This window comes from Paroedura picta, chromosome 9 (genome assembly GCF_049243985.1).
Source record: "Paroedura picta isolate Pp20150507F chromosome 9, Ppicta_v3.0, whole genome shotgun sequence".
NCBI lineage: Eukaryota > Metazoa > Chordata > Lepidosauria > Squamata > Gekkonidae > Paroedura > Paroedura picta.
In genome coordinates, this window is record NC_135377.1 from 19987768 (window position 1) to 20004320 (window position 16553).

The following is a 16553-nucleotide window of genomic DNA, read 5'->3' on the forward strand; positions in this document are numbered from 1 at the left end:
CTGGAGTCCTTTCCAGGGGTATCTTTTGTAAAGCCATAAATGTTAGGCTTTGTATTCAACTCTGTCTGCATCAAGGTTTGCATTCACGTTAGTTCTGGTGTCTGAAGCTGACTGTATCCATCTCCTCCTGAAAAATCTTTTGTAAGAATGTCTCCGTAGTCTGAGTATTAGTTTTGCCAACTGCTTTGAGAAATGAACATAATTGTTTTTTGTGGAGTCTGAAATCCCTCTCCTCTGTCTTTCATAATGGCCACCACACTAGTTTCCAACTCGTTACTATGCCTAGCAACCAACACACTTTACACTGAAAGGAGCATGAATTGTCATGTTCGGTGTCAAGCCTGTAATGCAGAAAGTTCAAGAACTCAACAGCTTTGTGAACAAATGAGCCACAGACAGGCCATATGTTCCATACCTGCAACCACCATTTGGTATGCATTTTGCTAGTAAGTTGTGGATTTGGAGGACTTCATTTTAAAAGGACAATGGAAGTGTCCCAATGGTCACTATAGAGATATAAGCTTCAATCCACGGGAAATGTCTTCTGATAGAAAAGATTTCCATCTGTGGAGTACAATGTCCTTTCTTTCCCCTTCAACTGGAGCCCCAAATACCTTCCAATGGTACCTCTGGGGAACAGGCAACTGCCAGGAACAACATGAGATGGGAATCAACAAGAAATCACATGCCTTTGTTTTAAGAAATCCTATGCTGGATCTTGCCCTATATTTAATATTCTCTCACAAGAACAGTACTATGTCTTTACTTTCCCACCAATAGCAATTTATGAGTACTTTATGATCTAGGCCAGGGGTAGTCAACCTGTGGTCCTCCAGATGTCCATGGACTACAGTTCCCATGAGCCCTTGCCAGCAAATGCTGGCAGGGGCTCATGGGAATTGTAGTCCATGGACATCTGGAGGATCACAGGTTGACTACCCCTGATCTCGGCTATTAAAGGGTAGAAAGAAGAAACCTGTAGCCAAAAGCTTTCACAGGTACAATATCAAGCAATGAGGTAGAAGTCACATCCATTACCGAAACCAGACTGGGTTTTAATAGAAAAATCACAACTAATTCATGGAAGATATTTCTGCTTCATTTGGTATAGGTGAAAACACATTTTAGTTGTTGCATGACACAAGCTGGAAAGAATTCAAAGTCCAGGAACAAAAGTTATCTAAGGCCTGACATCAGAGGAGCAGCAGAGCATGTTGTCCCCGGTTTAAATGGCATTTGTAATTACTACCTGGTGAAAATGTTGACAAATCTGAAGGACATCTCAAGCTACTCACACTGGAAAAAGCAGTAAATGGGCAGTCCCTGGGCAGTTGCTGCTGTATTGTGATGTAAGTTAATACACAAGTTAGGCTCTGCATCTTGGGAGGGGGAATTACCTTTAAATGCAACAGTGCAAAATACACCTGAAATGGTGAATGTTGTACATAGGAACTAGCTCTAGGCTTGAATATGCAACTGCAGCTTCTGGGGCAAGGAAGTTCTTAAGTCCTGCAAATGATTTTGAGGAGGATTATGTACCTTGTGCCTGTGAAAGTCTCCTTGGTCACTTGTATGCAAAACAAGGATACCAGTGGATGTATGAGTACATTTACTGCTGAACTTTGTAATTCTATATTAATGCTTTTTGTTGTATGAATCCAGTTCTTTATAAGTTGTAAGAGGTGCATCCACCAGTGGAACCTACAAAAACTCATTAACAAATGATGGTAAAGCATACAACTGCTTGATAAACTCTGTGTACTGCCTGCTTGCCAAGGGTTTGACCCCCTCATAAATTGCTTTTCCAAGAACTCAGAATGAAATGCTCTTTCAGTGGTTTGTGTTCTTTGTAAGATCCAAGGAGATCATACTGAAATTAATCAGGGACTTCTTCAGAAGAGGAAGTTTTCTTCAGATTTGCCAGGAGATTAGAGTAGATAAGATTGGGATGGAAAGCATTCTAAGACATGACGCCTCCTCAATTCTGGTGGAAGGTAGACTACTCCACAGAAGTCTAGATTCAGTCTCAAGCAGACCTCTGGACTGTGGAGGTAATCATCAAGGGTTATGCAATAAATTTCCCAACCTTACACAGAACACTTCATTCTATCCCCATCTTCCAAGAGACCAGAAAAACACCTCAGGATCACCCAGGCAATCCACCATGTTCTCACCATCAAGCCTGTGCCACCTTTATTCTACCAAAGGACTGGTGGGGCCATCCTGTATTTTCAACAAGTTCATCAAATCAAGATGATTCAGGATGGAAACACTCCAAATCATTGCAGAATCTCTACAACCACATCAATGCATCTTATGGGGGCATGCCTGCACATTCTGATTCCTCCAAGGCACAGGAGATATCTCCACTGCTGCACTGAGGAAGACCACTGTCACACAAGAAGAGTTGATTTTTATACCCCACTTTTCATTGCCCAAAGGAACCCCAAAGTGACTTGCAATCACCTTCCCTTCCTCTCCCCACAACAGACACCCTGCGACGTAGGTGGGGCTGAGAGAGCTCTGAGAGAACTGTTCTGTGAGAACAGCTGTAACAAGATTGTGACTAGCCCAAGGTCTCCCAGCTGGCTGCATGTAGCGAAAAGGGGAAACAATCCCAGCTCTCCAGATTAGGACTGAGCTCTTAAATACTACATCAATCAAGGCAATATATTTACTAGACTGGACCAGGGTTTCTTAATAGCCCTGGAAGGATTTACCAAATGCATGGGAGTTAATTTTATATATATATTTTAAAATGTTAAACGTTTATTGGGTGATACGACAAATTATGGTCACGTCTGAGGAATGTTTCAAAGACATCTCAACAGCAAAACAGTTGAGAAAGGTTGGGATGGACAGAGAAAAAAATCCGCCATCAGTTTGGACAGACATATAAAAGGCCTTTCCCCTAGTTTTGCATTGATAAGCCCTGCCTTCGGCTGTTAGCCATCATAAATCTGGCCTAAACCGGATTGATTTAATCTGAGTGATGTTGCTACCTCTAGCAATGAATTTAGGACCCAGTTTTTGGAGCAGCATATTCTGAACCTTTGGACACTTGGGTTGCTGAGTCCTTTGTGAAACTTACGGCAGCATGATGCCAGAAGGCTGTATTGCAGTGCGGGAAATGCAAGACTGGCTGCTTGCCAACTGGCTGCCTTCCCGTGGGTGCTCCTTTTAAAATAGTGTGTCCTAAATAATGGAGGTCTATGCGGCACAGAGTACCATTGCCAGATCGAAAGTTATAAATTATTTATTAAAAAGAAAATGCTTACCCGGCATACTCTTAGCACAGCACCAGACTGAGCAAGGGAGTCAAAGGGAAAGAATGAAACATGATTCCATGTCTCACCTGGGCCTGGCTGCTCACTGCTGTTCATCAGCAGCTACTCCACAAAAGTCAGTGTGGTGTAGCAGTTACAGATTCAGGTTGGATCTAGGAGTGTAGATCAGCCAAGTGTGCTAATCTGTTGGTGGTTCCTGGCCTGAAGGAAGTTTGCCTGGCCTCAACGAGGACCAGGGCTTTTCCGGTCCTGGCCCCAACCTGGTGGAATGAGCTCCCAGGAGAGCTGAGGGTCCTGACGGAGCTCTCACAGTTCCATAGGGCCTGCAAAATGGAGCTCTTCTGCCAGGTTGAGGCCAGAATCAAGATCAAAGTAGCCCCCCACTCGGGCTAGAGCATGTACATCGCTGCCCCCTGCCTTCATTGGTCTGCTTAGGAGTTAGAGGGTGTTTTTTGGCTGCCATTCTAGGAGGGTGAGTGGGGCGTTATTATGAATGTTTTTATTGTAAGCCGCCACGAAGAGATGGCGGGTATATAGCCATAAATAAATAAATGTAAGCTATTTTGGGCCCCCCTTGTGGAGAGAGGTGGGGTATCAAATAATTAAAATTGCTGAAGATGGGTAGCATATTAAAGGTTAATGGGTAGGGGAGAAAGAAGTAGTTAAAGGTGATGGGACTGCTAGGAGGACGGAAAGAAGAAACAATTTGAGGGATAATCCAGGGAATATGAAGTGGCTCCTGCTAGTCCTTAAGGATTCCCCACTGCACATGCGGGCCTGGCCCAGCCGCTGGAACCAGGTAATTGAACCATAGTTTCCCCGGGTAGAAGCTGTCCGGAGGAAAAACTGAAGACCAGGAAAGGGGGTGCAGGCAGAAAAGGTCGGTCAGCCTGTGTGTGAGAAGGAAAGAAGCAAAGGGAGAGGCTCTGAATGGCTGTCTCAGAAAGAAAAAGAAGAGTTGAGGGAAGGAAAATAAGATCCCCCCAATCCTTGCAGATCCCTCATTTTTAAAATATGTATAATTCCTATTGCTTTCTTGGCTTACCTGAAGTGAATGAGACCTTACAGTGTTTGAAACCAGCTGTTCTTGAAGTTTAATATTGACTAAAAGTCTCTCGAGCGGAGTTGTTTGTTTAAAAAGCTAAGCAAACGCTCCCTTCTATTCTTGGACCAAAAATAGTAGCTGGTGTTGGTGCCTTCCAGCCACAGGGATTACATAATTGTTCCTCAGTAGCTCTGAGCAATAGCAAACTGTGGTATTTCCATCAAGCCTTACAGGCGTTTCTATTAGGTAATTGGCCTAGGTTTGTCCAATCCCTACATGCGCTTTGGAAACTATTAGCCACAAGTGAAACAAGGGGGGGGGGGGAAGCTGCTACACGGATAGGTTTTCCCAAATTCCGTAGCATACTGCAAGAGCTGTGTTCCATTCATCTTCTGACTGTGCAAAGAACTAGGCTGCACAAACTACAGGCATACAGGGGTAGTCAAACTACAGCCCTCCAGATGTCCATGGACTACAATTCCCATGAGCCCCTGCCAGTATTTGTAGTCCATGGACATCTGGAGGGCCGCAAGGTCTTGCTATGTACCACTTTAGCCTCCAGGTGCACAAATGAATGCCTCTGTAATTTTTTCAAAAATAAATTCTGCACACAGAGGGTTTTTAATGGCAGGAGAGCAACCAAAGCAGAGATCCCATGTGCCGTCTGAAACGGTATGGCCCAAGAACAGCCGTGTCTCAAGATCTGTTCTTTGCTTCCTCTTTCCTTGCTCAGGGTGGCAGCATACCACTCCTCCTGCAGAGACTTCATACTTAACTTCCCTTTCCTTCTGCTTAAGAACTTTGGCACAGCCTGGTTGCCTGGACAAGAGAGGGGAAGGCAGGCAGGGGAAGAGGCCCTGCTCTGGCACCACATTCAATCCTAAAAGCACAATTCCATTTACAGCTCTGTTCCCGGTCAATAAGACTCCTTGTCTCTCTTGTCAGCCGGCTGGATCAGCACGACTGGGTGGCTGGAGCCTTCCCTGGTCTTCGAAGAGTATCACTTCTTCAGAGGTAGGGCTGTCAGTTCTGGGGTGGGAGCTTTGGGGAGGGTGGTGCCAGGACAAAGCAGAGTCTGGAGAGAGGACAATAAAATCAGAGTGGGAACTGAACAGAATATTCACTGATTAGGCAATTCCCTTGCAAGGCTGGGGTTTTGGACCAGGAGAGAGGGAGGGAGAGGCCTCCAGGGGTTCATCTTCCTTTCCAGAGGAAAAGCTGTGGTGGTTTGTGGCAGCAAAAGTATTTCAGAGAACGGCCTTGTTGGCCTGTCTCTGGCACCTTGAGTCAAGTTGCAGCCCACTGACAACATAGTGGTTTCAAGGCCAGAGACGTTTAAAGGTGGTTTGTCCCTGCCTCCCTCTGCATCATGACTCTCCATCCAAATCCTAACCAGGGCTGACCCTGCTTGGCTTCTGAGATCTGATGAGATCGAGCTAACCTGGAGAATCCAAGTGCAGGCTTGGAACATTGACAAAAAATATATTATTCCTGCACAGGCTTTTATGAGTCGGATCTTATGGGGTACCTAATCATGTTGCAGACACCTGGGCCAGTGTAGTGTAGAATAAGAAGGGTTGGTTCTTATATGCCGCTTTTCTCTACCTGAAGGAGGCTCAAAGCGGCTTACAGTCACCTTCCCATTCCTCTCCCCACAACAGACACCCTGTGAGGTGGGTGAGGCTGAGAGATCCCTGATATCACTGCTCAGTCAGAATAGCTTTATCAGTGCTTTGGAGAGCCCAAGGTCACCCAGCTGGCTGTATGTGGAAGAGGAGTGAGGAATCAAACCCGGCTTGCCAGATTAGAATTCCGAACTCCTAACCACTACACCAAGCTGGTTCTATAGTGGTTAAGAGCAGAGGACTCTAATTTGGAGAACTGGGTTTGATTCTCCACTCCTTCACATAAAACCGGCTGAGTGACCTTGGGCCAGTCACACTTCTCCCAGATATCTCTCAGTCCCAACTTCCTCAAAAGGTGTCTGTTGTAGGGAGAGGAAGGGTAGGCGATTATAAAATGCATTAAAACTCTGGCACATAGTAGAAAGTGGAGTATAAAAAACAGTTTTTTTCCTGCTCCTCCTTCTTTCTAGAAGTTCTATGGAGGAGGGGGGTGGAGATGGAATTGTAACAGAGGCTGACTTTTAAGTCATTCAGGTGTCCCTGAAAAAAGGAAATGGAACAGATGTGGTTGCTAAATAAACAGATCCAGTGGCTACCTAAAATGATGAGCATTAATTTTATTCCAACATAAACTTTTATGACCTAGAGTCAACTTCAAATGAAATGTTCTAGCTCCTCACAAGCAGACTTCCTAATGTAGGAAGTACGAAAAGAATAAACAACCAGGTCAAAGGACCACAGGAAGTTGGGTGTAAAGTGTAACTATGAAAATTCCTGGCCAAAAAAAGTTCAGCTTTACTAAACTAGTATTTGCAAAGGATGGGATGAGTGTGTGTGTGTGTGTCCGAGGTTCATGCGTGGACCTTCTTCCTCCTCTTTCCTTGTGTGAGGATTCTCCCACACAGGTGAATGTAGGCTAACTAGACCAATGGTACAATCCTAAACAGATTTACACTTTTCTAAACCCACCATTGTAGTAGTGGAAAGTGCCTTCAAGACACATCCAATTTATGGCATAAGGTTTTCACAACACGAGATGAACAGAGGTGGTTTGCCATTACCTGCCTCTGCTTGGACTTCTTCGTGGTCTCCCATCCAAGAATAACCAGAGCCAACGCTGTTAGCACAAATCTGATTAATTGTGCTAGCCTGGGTTATCTGGGTCCAGGTGAGCATGGATTGAGAAGGGTGTAATTCTGTTTAGGATTCCACCAGGAATTCCCCCCTCCCCCAACCAGGATTCTAAGTGCCTCTTATTTAGAATTGGGGGAGAACTAAGGAAGAAGCCAGGCATGTGTAAAAGATGTGGGTTCGTAGAACTTGTGGTCTCCTGCCACAACATGTACTCTGCTGAGATCACCACTAAAGAGCTGTTTGTTTGCCCAGAAGCCTGGTGTTCTTCCTACAAACCCACATATTTCACGCATGCATTTGGGCCAATTGGCCTCATCCCTGTCAAAATACTGGGTAAAAGTGATTGCAGGTGAAGCAATTCATGCTCCCCCCCAACCTTTACTCTTCACTGTGTCTTTATCCCATCTCCCCCCTTCTGATACATGAAGGAGTGCAGCTGCTTTTCCTTTTGTCTTTCTAAACAAAATGGGACCAATGAGTCACGTTTGAACTGGATCCAGCCAGTAGCAATACACTACTGAAAAAGTCCCATCTCTTGAAAGGAACTAGATCTGAACTTAAGTAGGTTCTTGACAATTGTGGGTAATTGGAGAACATTATGAATAATTTTCCCAAAGTGTTTGGCTCGCATCCAAGAGTTAATATGCTGTTGATCACTTTCCACGATGGCAAGAAAGCAAGCTTTGAGATTTGTCAGGCAAATCGCTTTCCGTTTCTTTTACCCAGAAACCTTTGCAGCTTCTTACAGCTCTCTGCGCATCATTTTGACAAAACAGGAGGGGCGGTGATTCTAGGTAAGAATCCTTCAAAAAATTTTCCAATTGCATTCTTTTCTAACCATATTGTTTCTCTCCACATGATGGCGGGGAAAAGCTTTATGGGTACGCAGGGGCCTTGGAGTATATCTTGCCCATTTCTAGTACTAAATTCCAGCCATTCAGAAAGCATCTCACCCTCTTCTTCAGCCTTCCCCCCCTACTGCTGCCAAACTATTAGCTTTTCCATTTCTGGGCACTGACATGTGTGTGTGATTCACCCGCCTTCTGTAACCTCCCCGCTTCCACATTTTCACAGCTCCGCAAAGTTGTAGACACATGACTCCCGTTAAAGAAAATCCACAGGAGACAGAAAAATAACATTCCAGGCACCTCCACCCTTCCTTGGATCCGAGTAAGCCACCAGGGGTGGAGATGGAGAGGAAAACAAGGCCCGCCCCAGGCCCCTTCTGCCACCCCCTGCCTTTCCGCAGGTCTTCTCCCCCATCCCTGTAGCTAACAACAACACGGCCTTGTGTTGGTGGGGTGATGTGTGTGAGTGTGTGTGGTTGGGGGTCAGTTTCCATCAACCAAGCCATCCGAGGAGAGAGATGGAGCCCCTCAGCCTCCTCCCGCGTCCACTTTCCTCCTTTCTTACAGGGGCAACTTGGACTGGCCTCTGAAACAGGCCTACAAGGTCCGATCAAGGCATGGATGCCGGCCGCCAGGTGGGGCCTGGGGATCCCCAGGAATTATAGCTCATCTCCAGACCACACGGATCAGGTTGCACCCCACTGAGGTCCTTGTTCTCCCCATGCTGCCCAAATTTCCAGGAGCTTCCCAAACCAGATCTGGCAACCCTCCCTTCCCATCCTCTGGAGGTGATGATCAAGGCAGAGGCTCATCTCGCTGCGCCCTGGGGGAAGGAAGTCCTCCTGAGCAATGGGGTGGGCGGGGCGGTCCAGGGGCGTTCCCAGCCCCCCTTCCTTCCGGGTCTCCGTCCCCGCTGAGCCTCCTAGGCGTGGCGCGATCCCTTCCGGCGGGTGTTGGGGCGGCCGCGGTGGTGACCAAGAGCCTGCCGGGGAGGGGCGCTTCCTTCTGGCGCGGGGAGCGGAGCCCGAGGCTGGAAGGGACCGGCCGCCTCTGCAGACAGAGCAGGGCGCCCAGGATCGTTTCTCAAGTTATTTTCAGGGGGTTTTTTTTAATGCATAAGTTAAACAGGGCCAAGAAGCCAGGCCAGGAGGCACATACTTTTAAAACAAGCCGCCTCTGTGCAAGATGGGTTTTGGGGGAGGGGAGAGATTTGTGTCTTCCAAGGACGGTGAACTGAATCCCAATTGCAGATCTCCCTCATTAAAAGCATATAAACAAGAAAACACAAGGATATGCTCTGCCACCTTCATGTCGCTGACTCAGGTTATATAAAAAAATAACATTTTCTTGCAAGTACCCTCCATCAAGTCACTAGAAACTTACCGGGACCCCTTGTGGGCATTTCAAGGCAGGGGATGGGCAGAGGTGGTTTGTCCTTCCCTCCCTCTGCAGAGCAATCCCCTTCTTGGGCAGTCTCCCATCCAAGTACGCCCACCTTGGGCCAGACCTGGGCTTGGCTTCCAAACTGGCCGGTCTATTTTCTTCATTAGGGACATGAACACATACAAAGAAGAACCTTCCACCCAAAAATAGGAACCCCGTGGCCCGGTTGCTCTCTCAACGATTGCTCTCACTCATTTATACGCCTCTTCTAAGCCGCAGGGCACTTTATATTTCTTGCTTTTTTGGGTCTTGGAAGAGCACAGAGAAGAGCAGCCAAGTGTGTTCTCCTTCATCTCTAGGGAGAAGTACACATGAGTGCCTTCGTATTCTGAGTAGAATCACTGGTCCATCCAAGACAGTATTGTCTAGGGTTGGGTGCTTCGGTGTCCGGAGCAGCCCTGCTGGATTCCCAGGTGGAGGATCTTAACATCTCCTATGACCTATTTGGGAGCAGGGTTAAACTAGGGCCCTCCATGCATGCCAAGCAGAGGTTCTTCTACTGAGCTATGGCCCCACCCCAAATAATAACAGGCCAAGGAGGAATTTGGAAGCCTGCTGCCAATAATGTAGAAACAAGTTGGCCAGAACAAAGGTAACACAGCATTGTTCTGAGCATTGCTCTGATGTTGGACCCAGAGTACTGCGATAAGCATCCTCATGATCAGGAGGCTTAAAAGGTTTGTGGGAGGTTTTGGGGGCTGGGGACAGACGGTCCATAAGACCCTCCATCACATCTCTGCCTTCCTCCCCTCAACCGCAGGTCTCTCTGCACCCGGCTGTCCTTCCTCCCACCCTGGCTGCTTCTGCCCAGTACTGAACGTAGAAGTCCTTTGCTCTTCATAAATGCAGGTGGCTTGAAAAGGATCAGCTATGGAGAGGGTGGGGGGGGGACAGGGTCTCTGGACTGCTGGAGAAGGGCTGCTCAAAGTCTCTGGCATCCTGCTTCTTGTGCTGCTTCCAGCTCCTTATTCCACTGAGGACGGGACACTGATCGGTGGTTCCAGCTGGGGGGGGGGGGCTGTCAGGATGGGGTGCTTTGGCCAGTGCTCCCTTGTTATGTGAGCTAGGAACCAGGTGTACTGTAGGAAAGCCAGTGGATCCAGCAAAAGACAGCAAACATCAAACATTACTACATAATGCATGATTCGGGGAGGGGGGGTTCTATGTGTACACTGATTTTTTTTTAATCCTCTGTGCATTCAGCTATTAAATGGGCATGTCTCCAACCACCTTTAAACTTAATGGAGTGGGACTTCTCCCTCTTGCTCCAGCCTGCTCAGCTCCCTAAAATTTTGCTAGGAGGGGGTCAGCGGAACATCGGGAATAGCAGGGGGACAGGGAAGGTTCTCCAGAGAGAACAGGGCATCGGTGGGAATCGCTGCCCTCTTTTTCACAAAGAGAATTGCTGTTCCATCAGAGGAACTGGGCCATAAACAACATTTTATCCCTTCGTTCATGAGGACTGCCTGTTATGTGGCGGGTGAAGCATCAGGCAGCCTCTGTGCAACCCGGATTTGACTCCTCACGTGGCCGTGGAACCTAGCGGAGGACAATTTTGGTCAGTCCTGCCTCACAGGTTTGTTGTTGGGATGAGAAAAAGGAGGGGGGGATGATGGAAGCTGCTTTGGATCCCCTTTGAGGAGAAAGGTGGGGTGTCAATTAAGTAACTGGTCCCCTTTAATCCTTCCAGCAGACTCTGCAATTGCCTCCCTCAAGCTAACCTTCCTGGCCAAACAGAAATTTATTTTTATTTTACAAAATGTATAGCCTGCCTCACTGTCGTCGCAAGGGCCACCAAAGAAGCCAACCTTTCTTTGTAAAAAAAAACATACATAAAAAACAACCCCTTAAGAGCCATCAAAACCCACAGGATTTATTTATTTGACAAAATCTCTACTCAGATCTGCAGTGCAGTGCTGCACATGCTGTGTTTTTCTGGCCCCCTTTCTTCAGCTTTTTCCTCGCTGGCTTAATAATGTGGCCCAGTCTAAAAGATACTGTTCTTTTTAACATCACTCATGAAAACTATTTAAAGATTCCCTGCAGGAAGGGGGGGGGGGGAAGGCCAGCGAGATGCAGTCTCAGAAGAATGTAGCTGGAATTAAAGGTATGCGAAGGATTGGTTTTTGGAGCCCCTAATGTTGTTGTGGGGGGTTTGGGGGGGGGGAGAATTCACAAGCACCCGCACTCTAGAATATATACATGAAGCGGGGGGAGGGGGTTGTTAGTATATATTTAATGTGGATCTTGGCCACACAGATGGCAATGCTTTTCGTATTGCTCAAAACCATTGACCAGGCTCCTAAATAAATATGCCTGAAATGGCTGAAGTCTCTGACAGCCCCTTGAGTTAGTCCATCTCCCTACTCGGAATAAAAGCACCTGAGTAGGAAAGCACCCAGAAACTAATCACAGATACAATGCCCTTGTACTGATGGGATTTCCCAGGACAGGCTGCAAATATTTTCACAAAAAGTTCCTTTTGTGTTTCCTTGTCTCGTGGTGCAGCTTTAAACTCTACTCTGGTTAGAATGCACATTTTGATTTTTTTTTTTAAATAATTTTCTTGCACTCTCCAACCCATTGTCATCGCAGCTCACGTATGCGCAGAAATAGTTGAATAATACCATTCAAATGGTATTATGCTGTATATAGCACTTCCAGCTATATGCATGGAAACACCTTTTGGTTTGCAAAATACCAAAGGCTTTGAGAGACCTGGGGTTCATCATCACATGAGCCTACAAAGCTTTTCCAAGGACTTATCTACTCGTGTTTGTTGAAATCCAAAATAATAAAATGCAAATAACCCTTTATGCAAATAACCCCAGCTTCAAACATTTCCTTGCCACAATAAGAAGCAATGAGGACTAGAAACTAAATAAAAGACACTAATGTCTTTATTGTGGTATCCAAAATCCCCTGTGCAGTAACCAAACTATGCTGCAGTAGAATTGCTGCTTTGTCCACAAGAATAAAATAAGGCTCCCCTGCCCCCCAAATACCAGCTCTTTTTCAATTTTTTAACCATTGAGAAACCCGTGAAACATTCTTCAGGCTTCGAGAATCCCCAGAATTGGTACAATGATGCAGAGTATGGTTGGGCCCCTTCCCTTCCCACCTTCTCCAGGCCCATCACTGGCTATTTGGGGAGAAGCAGACTGACATGACCATATATGACCATATCACCCAGTAAATGTTTAACAAATATATATAGAATCATAGAGTTGGAAGGGGTCATACAGGCCATCTAGTCCAACCCCCTGCTCAACGCAGGATTAGCCCTAAGCATCCTAAAGCATCCAAGAAAAGTGTGCATCCAACCTTTGCTTGAAGACTGCCAGTGAGGGGGAGCTCACCACCTCCTTAGGCAGCCTATTCCACTGCTGAACTACTCTGACTGTGAAAAATTTTCCTGATATAATTATTATAAGATTCAGGAAACCCTTCCAGGGACCTCAGAAAACTCTGGTTGAGAAAGCCGGTCTGGGAGCATGCCTGTTGCTTCTCTGCATGATTTACGGTTCAAGTAGGCCTTCCTTCCAATCAGCCTCCTTTCACAGCAGGTCATTCTATTGTATGTCTCCACTGTCTATATTTTTGGCGTGTAAGAGTGAAGCATGCCTCCAGTCTGGGAAATCCTGCTTATTTTGGCTATATATTGTGATGTGAAGTTCTAAGCAGGAGTAGTCAAACTGCGGCCCTCCAGATGTCCATGGACTACAATTCCCATGAGCCCCTGCCACAGTTTGACTACCCTGGACACGCACAGATATTCCTACAAACAAGTATGAAAAAGAAAGCTGTCCCAGCGACTTAATGGCTCTGAGAAGTAGCTTGCTTTGGCAAAGTGTCAAGAAAAATGAGAGTCCAATAAAGAGAAAATATTTTACAATCTGTCTAGAGAGCATTTTAAAAATGCAACCCAAACCCGTTGGACCTTTTAAAAGCCAGCATGAAGTGAAGGAAAAGAGGCTGCCTGTGGATAGGTGCTTTGCAGAGCTGGCAATAAAACATGGGACATATGCCAAATTTAATAAAATAAAATTTGCAGAGGGTATCATCTCGCCTTTGCAAAAAAGAGGTCTGCTCTACTCCTGAGCCAAGTGTAGGCGAAACTTGATCTCCAGCGTTCGTGCAGGCCTTTTTATGTCCGAGGCATTACACACTGAATTATGTCGTCCTCGCAGATCCCCTATGGGACTGGCAACCAGAAAACAGTCTGAGAATTCCAGGAATGACAAGGTTTTATTTTGCTCATTTTCTTCTTTGTGTGAATCAGTTCTGAATTAGAGGATTGCCCTCTTCTGGTGGAGAGGAGGAAGTAGAAACTCAGGAGCAGTGCTGTAAATCAGGCAGCCCCACGGAAGTTTTTGGGTTCTTCAGTCCCTCGATCCCCACCCAGAAACCTCACAGAAAACTAAGGGTCTGTAGTCAAAGACTGGGATTCACGGGGACTTAGCTACCTTCCTCTTTATAGATCTTGGCAGCGTGAATTTCTTCTCAGACTTGTTTCTCCCTTCCCCCTCCCTCCCTTTTCTCTCCTACCTTCCCCAAACTTCCTGATCCTACGTTCCACAGCTGTCCTTTTGAGAGCCTTTCCTGTCTCTTCACTTCTCACCATGCTCCTGATTCCTGTTCTATCCTTCTCTGGAATCTGCCTGTGGTAGCCGCCAGAGGCACTGTCTTTCTGCCTGATTCCCATTTTACAGGCAGGAAAAGAGAGGCTGGGTGTTGAAGTGACAACCCGAGGCCCCTCAAAGAGTCCTTGTCCGAGGTCACAATTCTAAGACCCTTTCCAGAGAGTAGGTGCCATTGATTAAAGTGGGATTTACTTCTGAGCAGATCTGTTTAAGAGTGCCCCCTAGGAAAGGATTTGGGGCCCAGGTCCAAGTCAAATTGTATCCAGCAAACACTGCTGGCCCTACACAAAACAGCCCTCCATTTCAGAAGCACAAGAGCCCAATCACTTGCAGGAGCTTTCTTTCATTTGCACTTGAAACATCAGGCAGGCCTGTGTTTGTGTGATCTCCATTTGCAGCTTCCTGTGGGGCAGATCTTGGAATGAACCTTGCAGTAATTAAATGAGGACACAACAGTATAATGTAACAAAAACAAAGATCTCAGTAGGACAGGGATCTTTTAAAGTCCAAACGATTTAACTTCCCCCTCCTTCACAGCTTGTTGTCCCTTGCAAAAGCTAGCTCTTTCCTCTTGCCGGTGACTCAGGGAGCCTCCATTCGAAGACTGTGCCTCAGCTTGCAAGATGAAGGTCCCAAAAGGTCTCCCGGTTAGTAAACACAGCCCTGAAATAATAGTTCTAAAATTCACAAGGGAGAACAAAAGTCTCCCTGCCTTACCAGTTCCCATCCATAAATCACAGTTACCTTAAGCAAGGTGTTAAGAGCCTCTAATGAAGGGTCAAACACCCCAGCAGGGTGGTCCCACTTCCCTGTTCTGGTTTCCACACAGTCTTCTCTTTTCTGTATCTGGATGGCTCCTGCCCTTCCTGGCTCATGCGTCCCTAGCTAGAGGTTGCATGTGCAGCTCCATAAAGGGAACTATGGCAACACTTCATTATCTGATAAAAAAAACAACAGCAACAAAATTTAATGATTTGGTTTGCCAGCTAAATTGTCACCCAGGAATTTAACAAAACTGGCTCTTTTAACAGATTTAGTAAACAGCCTTTGAGGCTAAGGTTGGCTTCCAACTTGGGGGGGGGGGCGTGGTGAGGACAAAGATGAGAAAAAAGTAAAATAAGCCAGAAACGTGGAAGTGCCTGAGGACAGTAGTATGCTGTATATAAGAAGGGGAAAGAATCCAGGGCCCTGATTCTGATTCTGATGCCAGTGAAGAAAAATTGCTCTATTCATACCTCTGAAGGGCATCATTGGGGAGAAAACACCTTTGTTCTAGGTTAGAATCATAGAATCATAGAATTGGAAGGTACCCCAGGGTCATCTAGTCCAACCCCCTGCACTATGCAGGAGACTCACAACTACCTGCCCACCCACAGTGACCCCAATTCCATGCCCAAGTGATCTCCCCATGTTGTCTGATAGGTCCTGCAAACCTCATTTGCCTCTTGAAGGAGACCCCTCAAAAGTGGAAAAGTACAATATGTCTGCAAAATCAAAAATGGCTCCATATCATTCCACCTTGAGGGCCATATGATGAGAGATGCAGATATACACAAAAGAGTCTCAATACCTGAGAGCTGTCAGCTCAGGAGTGTAGCCTAAAAGGGCGGGTTTGGGGAGGGAAGGGACTTCAATGGGGTGTAATGAACCTTCTGAAGCATCCATTTTCTCCTGGTGAACGGATGTCTGAACGGGGAGCGGCTGTAATATTGGGAGATCTCTAGCCACCATCTGGCCACCCACAATATCTTTGCTGTCCCTTTCGCACTCTCCTAGATCCCTGAAACATCACAGAAAGGGAGTCCAAGTGGGTACGGAGAATGAAAGGAGGGTCCCGCATAGCAAATACCCCTTCTTGCTTTCCCGCCTCAGAGTCCTTGGCTTTCTTAATTCAGTTATAAGGATTGTTTTGGTTAAGGAAGGATTATGGAGGATAGGAACATTTGGGCCCGTGCCTCAAGATGGCCTTCTCCATCACTGCTGCAGAAGAGGCATCCCCAGTTAGAAACTGCTGGCAGAGTCGCCACCTGGCTGCAATAGCTGGGTTTCAGTGTACTACAATTGCAGATCCTGATGCAATCTCACAGTTCGACACAGAAGACATACATTAGGACTTGTCTACACCCAAAAGATCACCACAACCTGTGCCAGATAAAATCTACTCCATACCACGATGGGAAGTGGCCTCCCCAGTGCGCCTGGCAGAGTGCTTTCCCTGCTAGGACACTGATTCTGTACCATTCCAGATCGTGGTACCTCCTTGCTGCTTCCCCACAGCAAAGAGCTCCCAGGATGTCCTCCACGTGACCGTAGCTTGAAAAGACCATCGGAGGCATCACCTTCATTGGGGCAGGTATTCATTTAGAAATAGCTGCCTCCATTGTAACAGGAGGCCTGGCCTCGCACCACCTAATATTTCATGCAAGTTCACAATCTTGTGTGTGTGTGGGTGGGGGGGTTCTTTGGCATTTTGGCTGTTCTTTTCCAGCTTTACAACATTTCTTTGGTGATGACCCAGCCAGAACAAT